At 43.7% G+C, this 11,276-nt stretch overlaps 1 long non-coding RNA gene across 1 annotated transcript; it reads right to left on the reverse strand.

Annotated features, from left to right (window-relative positions):
* Window positions 1–347: 347 nt before the first annotated feature.
* Window positions 348–5,926, reverse strand: LOC125942207 (uncharacterized). The gene is made up of 3 exons (XR_007464898.1): window positions 4,549–5,926; window positions 3,152–3,239; window positions 348–2,192 (listed from the first exon to the last, which is right to left on the reverse strand). It is a non-coding gene; the product is annotated as an uncharacterized LOC125942207 (long non-coding RNA).
* Window positions 5,927–11,276: the final 5,350 nt, after the last annotated feature.

An 11,276-nucleotide genomic window follows, 5' to 3' on the forward strand; every position in this document is an offset into this window, starting at 1 on the left:
GTGAACCGAAATTATCAAACCCAATCCGTCTATCCGGCTACGAATCAATCATGTCCTCAACTTGCAGCGAAAGCAGCAAAGTCGTTGTGTTTATTCGTCGGGAGCTTACCTACGTCGTTCAGCAAGTGCCACCTCATGATGAGAATCAGTATGTTTGCCTGACTGTTAAGAAGAAAAAGGTAGCCTTTACACTGGTGGGTACCTACTTATCCCCTTCAACCCGGTTTGATAGCAAGAGACTTGAAGACATCTTGACAGCAACCCCTGGTCCATGGATTATCACAGGAGACTTTAACGCCCACCATCCTATCTGGGGACCCTTACAAAAATTTTTGTAGAAAGTCTATATAAAGTGTATAGACATCTGTCTATGAAGTCAACAGACTTTTTGTAGACATTTCTTTAGACTAGTCTACAGACAGTCTATGGACTTATGGCCATACACTATTTGTAGACTAGTCTACAAAATGTCTGAGTCTATAGACTGACTATAGACTGTCTATAGATCAATAAATTTTCACTTTTGTAGACAAATGTCTGTAGAATGTCTATAGACAAAAGTCTATAGGCTTATATAGTTCTGCTTTTGTAGAAATAAGTCTATAAAATGTCTATAGACAGATGTCTATAGATTATCTATAGACTATTCCTATAGACCAGTCTATAGACAGTCTATGGACTTATGGCCATACACTTTTTCTAGACCAGTCTACAAAATGTCTGAGTCTATAGACTGACTATAGACAGTCTATAGATCAATGAAAATTCACTTTTGTAAACAAATGTCTGCAGAATGTCTATAGACAAAAGTCTATAGGCTCATTTAGTTCTACTTTTGTATACATGTCTATAAAATATCTACAAACGTCTATAGACTATCTATAGACTATTACTATAGACCAGTCTATAGACAGTCTATGGACTTATGGCCATACACTAATTGTAGGCTAGTCTACACAATGTCTGATTCTATAGACTGACAATAGACGGTCTATAGATCAATGAAAATTCTCTTTTGTAGACAAATGTCTGCAGAGTGTCTATAGACAAAAAGTCTATAGGCTTATATAGTTTTACTTTTGTAGACATAAGTCTATGAAATGTCTATAGACTATAAACTATTCCTATAGACCGGTCTATAGTCTGTCTATGGACTTATGGCCTTACACTTTTTGTAGAATGTGGTAGTCTACCTACAGAGAGTTCCTGTAGATCAGTCTATAGCTAATCCATAGACTTCAGCCTTACAATTTTACAGGGTGTCCCAGCTAACTTAAATTTACTGAAGCTGTTCAATGAAAAATAATATTAAGAAAAGACGGTGCAATAAGATCCGATTTTAAGACCTATGGCGTGCATTCGGCCTTGAATTCAGAGGTCTGACCTTCAGGTCTTTTTATGATCATATATCTTGCACCGTGTTGTTTTTAACCTTTCATTTTCATTGACCAGCTTGGCTAAAATTACTGGGACACCATATATACTAGATAATACACCACATTTTTCTAACTATGTTTCGGCAGGCAATGTTATTCCATAAACACTCGCTGCTGGGGTTTGCTAATAAGCAGTTTATTGGAAATGTCTATAAAAATTTATTGTATCCAGTATGCATATGGGAACATACATAGGGAACTGTACATAGAAAAGCATGCATGCAGATGGAAGCAGTCAAAAATCTAAAATGTATGCAGCCGTGAATCATTATGTAAAGCTGCATGAGCATTTGTGTAATTGCACATTGAAGAAAGTTTAGTCGCATGCAATGCATTCGCTTGAATGAAATCTATCTACAAGGTAGTTAAAATTTTTGTTTACATATGGCGGCAACAAAATTTTGAACGTATATTATGCATGTGCACCTGTTGCTTCCCATCTGCATTTATGCATTCATGTTAATAGATTAATAATGATCCTGAACCAGCTGTACTCTCATATGTAGCAGAAAGAAATATTTCAAGCAATTCCACAAGTGCAGACTCATGTAGTGCAAAAAAGAAAACAAGTGCACCGATATTGAATTAACTGTTTTTATTGAACGATATAATACATTAATTTATTAAAATGCATGTCTTATGCTATCATCAAAAGAGAATATTTACATATTTAAAGCTGCTTCCCCTTGGCAAGCACGGTTGCCTGGCTGGCCTTGACCTTCGTGTCAGCCGTTCCGAAGGTGCTGCAGGTGCATGCTGCAAATATGTAGATACAACAATGTGAGGCAAAAATAACAAATGTGTATTCTTTGTACGTTCATAAAGCAGCTTAATATATTCGCTCAAACCACTTAAGTCAATCCTTATTACGGTTTAACTATGCCTAATGGCTGCTTGTCAATACAAAACAGTACCATCGCATAATGTTTCACTCTACCGTATGATGAACAATTAAACTGTTACAATTGCTGCTGGCGCCAGCAACAGTATGTTACATTTTATGACAAGCCCATATGACACATTAATGTACTTAATTAACCCAAATGATCTCTATATTAATTGCTGAAACTAGGCTACACAGTTGGACTGTTTACATTTTTGGCTGGTAATTAAATATACCCGTGCGGAATAATATGCTCAGATGAGTGACTGGAGTATTGAACGTATCATGACAAAGATTGTAATTTATTTTCCTTAATACACATTTAAATGTCTTTCTCATACTCTTAACTGATACATCATTGGCCATAACTTCAATAGAAGGCAGATGGATTGATTGTGTTGATATGGTCACTTAGTTTCCTATAGATAATCATATCTTTTGGGCATGCTGACACGGTTGCAAGTTAGGTATACCACATGAGCACCAGAAATACCCCGTGAGCACTTTCTGTGTTGTGGCACGACACATATGCACCTCCTGGGAAACAAAACTGAAACTGTCATTACAATGAATGCTATCACAGTGAATAATTGAAGGCGCTCTATAACATAAGTATATTTTTCTAGAGTTTCGAGGTTCAGGACACTTAGGCAATGCAAAAAGATTGAGTAAGAAATGTCCCCCCCCCCCCATGTCAGCATGCTTCACTTTCATTTCTTTTTCAGAAAATGATACCAATTTGTAATTTTTGGGGGGAGTTGAAATGCTTCAAAAATATGTTTAAGACAGCGATTCTCTGGAAACATTGTATGGAAATAACAAGACAGCATACCTATGTTGTCATTTTCAATTTCCCTGATGTTTTTCCAAGCTTTCCCTGGCTGTTTTCATGAAAATTCCCTGGCAGTCTATGACACCCGCTGTTTAGGGGCAATAAAAAATATTGTGGTTTAATGCTTGCATAACTGTAATTATAAAGAATGACACGTCAGTCACTTGAAATGCACTATTAGATTCAGCTGAGTTGAATCACTTGTTTAATAAAGCTGACAAGGGCTTGGCGAAGTTCGTAATTCATGGCAACACGAGCACAGCACAGAAAATCTTCAAACTCTCCTCAAACCCAATGGCTTCAGTTTCAAACGTGTAAAGCGTGCTTCCCCGAGCCACTAATTTATTGTTCTCCAATTCTTTCGGTTAAGTTGCGAAGCTGCGATTGACTGAGCTTATCGCGAGTTTCGTGCTCTGAAAGCTTTTGCGGTTATATATATTTATACTGGTTGCCAGGAGCCCCATAAATACTCCGACTTTTGACTTACGAAAACGGCAGCACACGCGGCTTGCTGATGCATGACCCACAAACACGGCCTTTCATCTGAGTACGCTAGCATTTATTCAACTGTACTATCGCGATGGAAAGAAATGCGAACAGCGGAGCGCGTGGCCGAAGCATAACTGAATGTATAGTGCGCGCCGTCCAGTCATCACCATTCACAGGCGCGTATGTCCGGTTTGATTGCGCTGTGCGATGATGCACCCCCTATATTGCGATATTTTCTTTCTATTTTACTTCTCTTTTATTTGAAAACGACAAAAGGTGACGTCGCAGTAATGATGAGAGCGCAAACTGTACTAACAGAAACAAAAATATCGCAGTATAGGGGGTGCATCATCGCACAGAGCAATCAAACCGGACATGCGCGCATGTCCATGGTGATGACTGGACGGCGCGCACTATGCCTTCAGTTATGCTTCGGCCACGCGCTCCGCTGTTCGCGTTTCTTTCCATCGCGATAGTACGTCTCTTTTAGACAATTCGTCACTCTAGCACAATTTCGAGGTATATGCATAAAGCGCTTTAGATGAGTTTTATTAGACAGGCAGCGCAGCGTTTATGGCCGCCGATCGAGCGCCACAAAACGAGACCTGCCCACAGTACGCCGCTTAACACACACAATCCGCGCTTATTTCTGCTCAGTATCCACGTTAAACATGGTGTATTTCCTTTTTCACGGACATTGACAATGACGGTGAAATGAACAAGCGCGAGCGATCGCTTGCCGTTAAACATTCCCTATAGTAGAATCGAGAACCCGAGCGCGTTTACAAACCAAACGACAAACCGACACTACGCCCGAGTCGCCTACATTACATGCAGCCGGTTCGCGCTACGAAATACGCTCACCTAGTCATGAGCTAGTGACGGAAAACATCTTCGCTAAAACTTACCGTTCAGTGTAGTTGACGTGTGATGCCACAAAGTCGAGACGAATACACAGACACCAAGGTGCAGGCAGCTCACCAGCAGCAACAAGCGTTGACTTGCCTGGCGCAGCCGTTGAGAATTCAAATCGACGCGGAGAGATGGCGCGCCGCCGTTGCTGCCGCTGCGCATGCGCAGGCGCTGCGGCCGGCGACGGCGTACGTGCTCCGAGAAATCTGAGCGCCTTTGCCCGTTTCTTTTCTATTTTTTTTTATTGTCGCTCTCTCTCTCTCTCTCTCTGCGTTCCATGCGCGCGAAACCGGTTGCTTTAACCTTCCATTTTTCAGTTCTTTCCATGGAAGAAGGAAATGCCTTGGCGCGCTGTATTACAAACGCTGTGGGCTATCGCATGGAGCAGGAGTGCACACTTGGATGAACGCAGTGTTTGTAAAAACCGTTAGCACGCACGTCAGGCGCTAGCATTATGGCCAGCGACGATGAGTAATGTAGTGCATTTCTAGCATAGCTTTCAACGTACCGCCAAATGGGATACCTAGCTGCGCACATGTTAGTGCAGTCTGTTCCGGTGATATGTCAAAGCAATCAATACACTAATGACGTACGCATATGCTCGGCCGCACAGGCATATAGCGCCTGGAAAGGACTGGGTGGGCTCAGAGTATCAGCGCACATTGTAAGTGAACGAGAAGCTTTAATGAATTTATAGCGCGGGATATCAGTCTGCGAAAAACCACCCGATGTTGGTGATGCAGCCTAGATATGGGGAGAACCTAAAGAGTATTTGAGAATCAGACGACACATAAGGCGCACACCACATACACGACATCGGTTCATCGCACACTAGCAAATTCTGCGTTGTCAGCTGTACACATTACAAGTCTCTGTGCTGTTAGCATGATGCCTGTTTGTAATCCGCTTCTCGCTAAAACTGGCATTCATAACCTCTATTTACATGATTGGATCGGCATTTTGCTTTCTTTATTTTACTGCCGCAAAAGTAATGCTATGAAAAACAACTGTAAAGACTGTCTTGGGATTGCCGAGAGCGACTACGGAGGTCATATAATGTGGTGAACAAATGCGGAAGTATATACACCATGTCTATAATAAACTCTACAAGAAGGCTTTAAAGAAATGTCAGCAGTATATTCAATCCCAGTGGCTTATATCAAACGTAGCTCCGTATTATCCGCCTGTAACTCCGCTTGGTTACAGCGTACACGGGTTGGGCCGAGTTTAACGACTCTTGTCTATAGACGGCAAGTAAACCTGAAGCAATAACACTTTTACAATATCGCCTGTCCTTTAGTTCATCTCACAGCATACCGCAATCGGTATACGGTCTGTTCGCTCGAGTTAACATGATCTTTGGTGATATCCCACCCTATAGCCTTCACCGGGGGGGGGGGATATAGGAAGCCATTAAAAATAATTTCAATCACATAGAAGTATATATGCCGCCTCCGTGTGGTTCGCAAGGAAAAATTATCGTTGGGGATGCATTCCCGACTAACTATAGGTGCCGGGCCCAGAGGTTACATGTTAACAACCAGTGCAATACTGGATGAAACTCGGCGAGCTAGCACACTCTTAAACACCTAATCATCTGGTAAAATAACAATTAAGGACTGCGTAATTCAATGACAGAGATGCCATGGTGACCTTTATTGCTTTTCTCTGTAGACATTCTATAAACTGGCATCGGCTAAAGAAATAGCAAACAGAAAAAAATTTTGCATATAAACGGCGTATAGACCGCTAATATAGACAAAAAATACAATTTAATGACTTTTGTCAAGACTAAATTTATAGACGGGGAATAGATAAAGAAGTAGACATCTTATCAACTTTCGCCTATAGAAAATCTATAAACCGGGCGTATACAAAATAATCAACACCTTATCGACTGTCGCCTATAGACAGTCCTTAGACACAGAATGAACAACAATAAATAGACACGGTATCGACTTTGGTCTATACGTAGTCTATAGAGTGGAAGATCACAATAAGAAACAAACAACTTATAGACTTCTTTCTGTAGACCGACTATATAATGGCAGTAGACAAAAAGAAATAAAGATCTTATTAACTTTTGTATATAGACAGTCTATAGACAATGAATGGACAAGAATAAATAGAGACCGTATCGAATTTTTTTCTATAGGTTGTCTATAGAGAGGAAGTAGACAAAAATAAGCAAAAATCTTATCGACTTTTTTCTGTAGACCGACTATGGAATGGGAGTAGACAAAAAGAAATAAAAATGTTATTAACTTTTGTCTATAGACAGTCTATAGACAATGAATGGGTAAGAATAAATAGAAACTGTATCGACTTTTTGCTATAGATAGTCTATAGAGAGGAAGTAGACAAAAATAAACAGACATCTTATCGACTTTTTCTGTAGACCGACTATAGAATGGGAGTAGACAAAAAGAAATAAAAATCTTATTAACTTTTGTCTATAGACAGTCTATAGACAATGAATGAACAAGAATAAATAGAGTCTGTATCGACTTTTTTCTATAGATAGTCTATAGAGAGCAAGTAGACAAGAAGAAACAAACACCTTATTGACTTTTTTCTATAGACTGTCTATAGAATGTGAGTAGACAAAAAGAAATAAAAATCTTATCAACTTTTGTCTATAGACAGTCTATAGATTATTTATCAACAAAAGAACAAATCTATAGAAAGGCAAAGTTGTCTAGAAGAAGTCTATAGACATTCTACAGACAGTCTAAACTCATTTTTGTAAGGGGAAGCTCTAAAATTAACGCAACCGGCCGACGATTGGCTTCATTCGCATCTGACCATGGACTGTCCCTTCTTAATGATGGGAGCCCTACCTTTTTACGAGGCTCATCATACAGCAGTTGCTTAGACTTGGCTTTTGTGTCACGTCGCTTGGCTACTCATGTAAAGTGGTTTTTAGACATTGAGACACATGGGAGTGATCATATATATCCCCAGTTACCTTAAGATCAAGGGTTTGGCCAGCTGCCATTCGCCAAACGCAATCCGGCGAATTGACTGGTCTACATTCGAAACCAGCATGGAAGAAGCTTGTCGCAACGGTCTCCCTTCTGGCCTTCAGCAAGCTATCAAGGAGGCAACACAGAATGCGATGTGCACGCTGAAATGCAATCCAAGGTTCTCCGAATCCGACGTGGAGTTAGAGCGACTCCGTGCGATTCGTCGGCGGGCCGAGCGAAGATACCGACGCACTAAGTCCATCCATGATCTCAGAATAGCCAGACGCACGAAAAAGAAAATCCAGCGCCGAATGGCCAAACTGGAATCTCAACGGTGGGCAAAATTTTGTGAATCCCTAGACCCCCGAAAATCTCTTTCTCACATATGGAGAACCGTGCGAGGCCTACGTACGTCTCCCGAACAACGTGTGCCATTCAAAGCCTTGGCACTTTTCCAACGTCGAGAGGACATCGAGGTAGCGGAAGATTTCTGCAGAAAGATTGCAGGTCAATCAACCTACACAGGCCCCCTTGGTACGGATAGCATTGAGCCGCATACACGGGACTCACGCATGGACTTGCCTTTCACCACCGAGGAGCTTGATGCGGCTCTTGCTTTGTGTAATCGGCCGTCGTCTCCTGGACCAGATGGCATATCGTACCGCATCTTGTGCCACCTGGGTGAGCGAGCGCGAAATGCCTTGCTGGATATATTCAATGAATCCTGGCAGGATGGAAACGTTCCTCAAGAATGGAAGACAAGCCGCCTGGTGCCACTCCTCAAACCTGGCAAGTCACCACTCGAGCTCGCGTCATACCGCCCAATCGCGCTGGCAAGTTGCGTAGGGAAGGTGATGGAACGCATGATCCTTGCCAGATTAGAGTGGTACCTGGAACGCTACCAAGTTTATCCAAATGCTATGGCCGGCTTTCGACGTCTCCGCTCCTCCATCGATAACGTCATCGATCTGGTCACGTACGTCCAACATCAAAAGAGATGTAAACGATTATCGGTCGCTATGTTTCTGGACGTAAAAGGAGCTTATGACAATGTTGCTCATGATGCCATACTTGATGCTCTGGAATCGGTTGGCCTTGGTGGCCGCGTGTACCGGTGGACCCGCAACTACTTACACATGAGGTCATTCTTTGTGCAGACCGAGTACGGTCCGACGTCTCTACACTGCAAATACCGTGGTGTTCCTCAAGGTGGCGTCTTGAGTCCCACACTATTCAACCTTGTTCTTGTCGGTCTCGTGGAACGCATACCAAATGCTGTCCATATATCAATGTATGCCGATGACATCTGCGTGTGGACGTCAGGTGTAACACGTCCTCAGGTGCGCGCGAGACTTCAAAAATCTGCGACATCAATATCGGCGTATCTCAGCGAACAAGGCCTCCAGATTTCACCTGAGAAATGTGCGCTGGTCGCGTTTACGCGGAAGTCAATGACGCCTTACGCCATATCCATCAATGGGCACAACATCTGTTACACCAGGACGCATAGATTCTTAGGGGTGATCATTGATCGAGACCTCAACTGGAGTCCCCATGTGACCTACCTGAAGAAGCGCCTAATGGCCATTTCACACGTTTTCAAGTTTCTTGGAGGGAAAACGTGGGGAGCGTCAGTACACGCAATGTTACAACTATACAGGGCACTGTTTCTCGGATATCTGAGATACAGCTTACCTGTACTGAGCAATACCTGCAGAAGCAACATCCGCACAATCGAAAGTGCTCAGGCGCAGGCACTAAGGGTTTGTCTTGGATTGCCACGATGCACATCGACAACGGAAACAATTGCAATAGCTCAAGATTACCCAGTGACAACTCATATGACATTGGAATTGCTCAGAGCACACATCAGGCACATTGCCCGCTCCCCTTTCCATCACCTCGCCACTCTGCCGAATGACCGACCCAATGCCTCCTTTTGCCAGGCGATATCGGCGTACCGTGACTGCCTCCCTCGAGATTATACGCCTGCCGAGAGACTGCTATCACCTCCTTGGTGTTTGGCTCGTCCGCAAGTTCGACTCTCGGTACCAGGGATTCGAACGAAAGCAGGACTCTCGTCCCCAGCTCTCAAGCAGCTATCTCTCCTCATGCTGCACGAGACATACAAGGACCATTTTCACATTTACACTGATGGCTCGACAACTCTTGACGGATCTACAGGGGCTGTAATCTTCCCCGCAAAAGCTGTGACCCTTCAGTTTCAAACTTCTCACCAGACAACGTCGACTGCGGCGGAGCTTGCTGCACTTCGCTGCGCACTTCACATAATTCACGAAGACTTACCATGAAGATGGAGCATATTTACAGATTCAAAGGCCGCCCTGCATTGTCTGCTATCCGCTCTACGTCGTGGACAACAAGACCAACTTGTGCTGGAAATAAGGCACCTTTGTCACCAACTGGCAGAAAAAGGACATGACATCACTTTTCAGTGGCTCCCAGGCCACTGCGGCATCATGGGCAACGAACAGGCCGATGAAGCTGCGAGGAGGGCTCACGAAAATGCTGTGAAGGAACCCATCCCGCTATCAAGAGCCGATGCAGTAACAAAGCTTCGCATAATCGCGCGTGATTCCACACGAGCCATGTGGAACACACCTGGTTTCCAACATACTCGACTGCACCGCCTGGACCCATCCCTCCGACTACGCATTCCATCTGGACTTCCTCGAATCGAGACAACTGCTCTCTGCCGACTGTGGCTTGGAGTATCCTTTACGAATGCTTTTGCTTGTCGCATCGGAATGGCCGACAGTGCTGCCTGTGATACTTGCGGCAGCGATGAAACACTCCAACATATCCTGTGTCATTGTCCCCGCTACAGCTCCCAGAGACAGTCGCTCGTAACGGAGTTGGCACGCCTCGACGGCCGGCCGCTTTCTGAGCAGACGATTTTAGAATGCCGACTGATACGGTCTTCACAGCAGAAGGCGACGAGGGCGCTACTGAAGTTCCTCCGGTCAAGCGACCTGTTTGAACGACTGTGACGCTCCTGAGTTCCTTTGTGTGTGTGTGTGTGTGTGTGTGTGTGTGTGTGTGTGTATGTGTTTTTTTTTCTTTTCTTTATCTCCCTCTCTAGGTGTGTGCATTTTTCTTTATCTTTCTGTCTCCCCTTACCCCTTCCCCAGTGTAGGGTAGCAAACTGGATACTTACCCTCCGGTTAACCTCCCTGCCTTTCGCATCTCATTTATCTCTCTCTCTCTCTCTTGTACCGAGCTGATATCGGAGCTGATTCCGCGCGTTTGCCAGGAGCACGGACTGCTTTAGATTATGTTTCTGTGCTAACGCAAAAATTAAAAATCGTGACAAGAGCAAGCGTTGAGGCCTGGGGTCACTCTCAGCATTTTATGATCCGGAAGTGTACACACCGGTCGAAGGAACAACCTATAGGTTGTTCCTTCGACGGCACGTTTTTTCCCAATGACGGCACTGGTTGTCGTCTTAAGGCCACTTGTTTTTGAAGATAACGCCTGGAAGATCGGAAACGTGACGCCACATTCATAGGCAGACAGCAGTTACAACGAAAGCGGAAAGCCAGCAAGTCGACGGCAAAGTGTAATGAGGCCTGAGTACGTCCATGCCGGGCTTATTTCGTGTACTATAGAAGGCGTTGAGTTATTGCCCGTCTGAATTCATGGAACATTACTCGCACGCAATTACAGGTTGCTACTTCTATAAAGCGGCCCCTAACTCGGTTGCGCGACTGAACATTCCGCTTCCTCGTTTATATTCA

The sequence above is a fragment of the Dermacentor silvarum genome, chromosome 1 (genome assembly GCF_013339745.2).
Source record: "Dermacentor silvarum isolate Dsil-2018 chromosome 1, BIME_Dsil_1.4, whole genome shotgun sequence".
NCBI lineage: Eukaryota > Metazoa > Arthropoda > Arachnida > Ixodida > Ixodidae > Dermacentor > Dermacentor silvarum.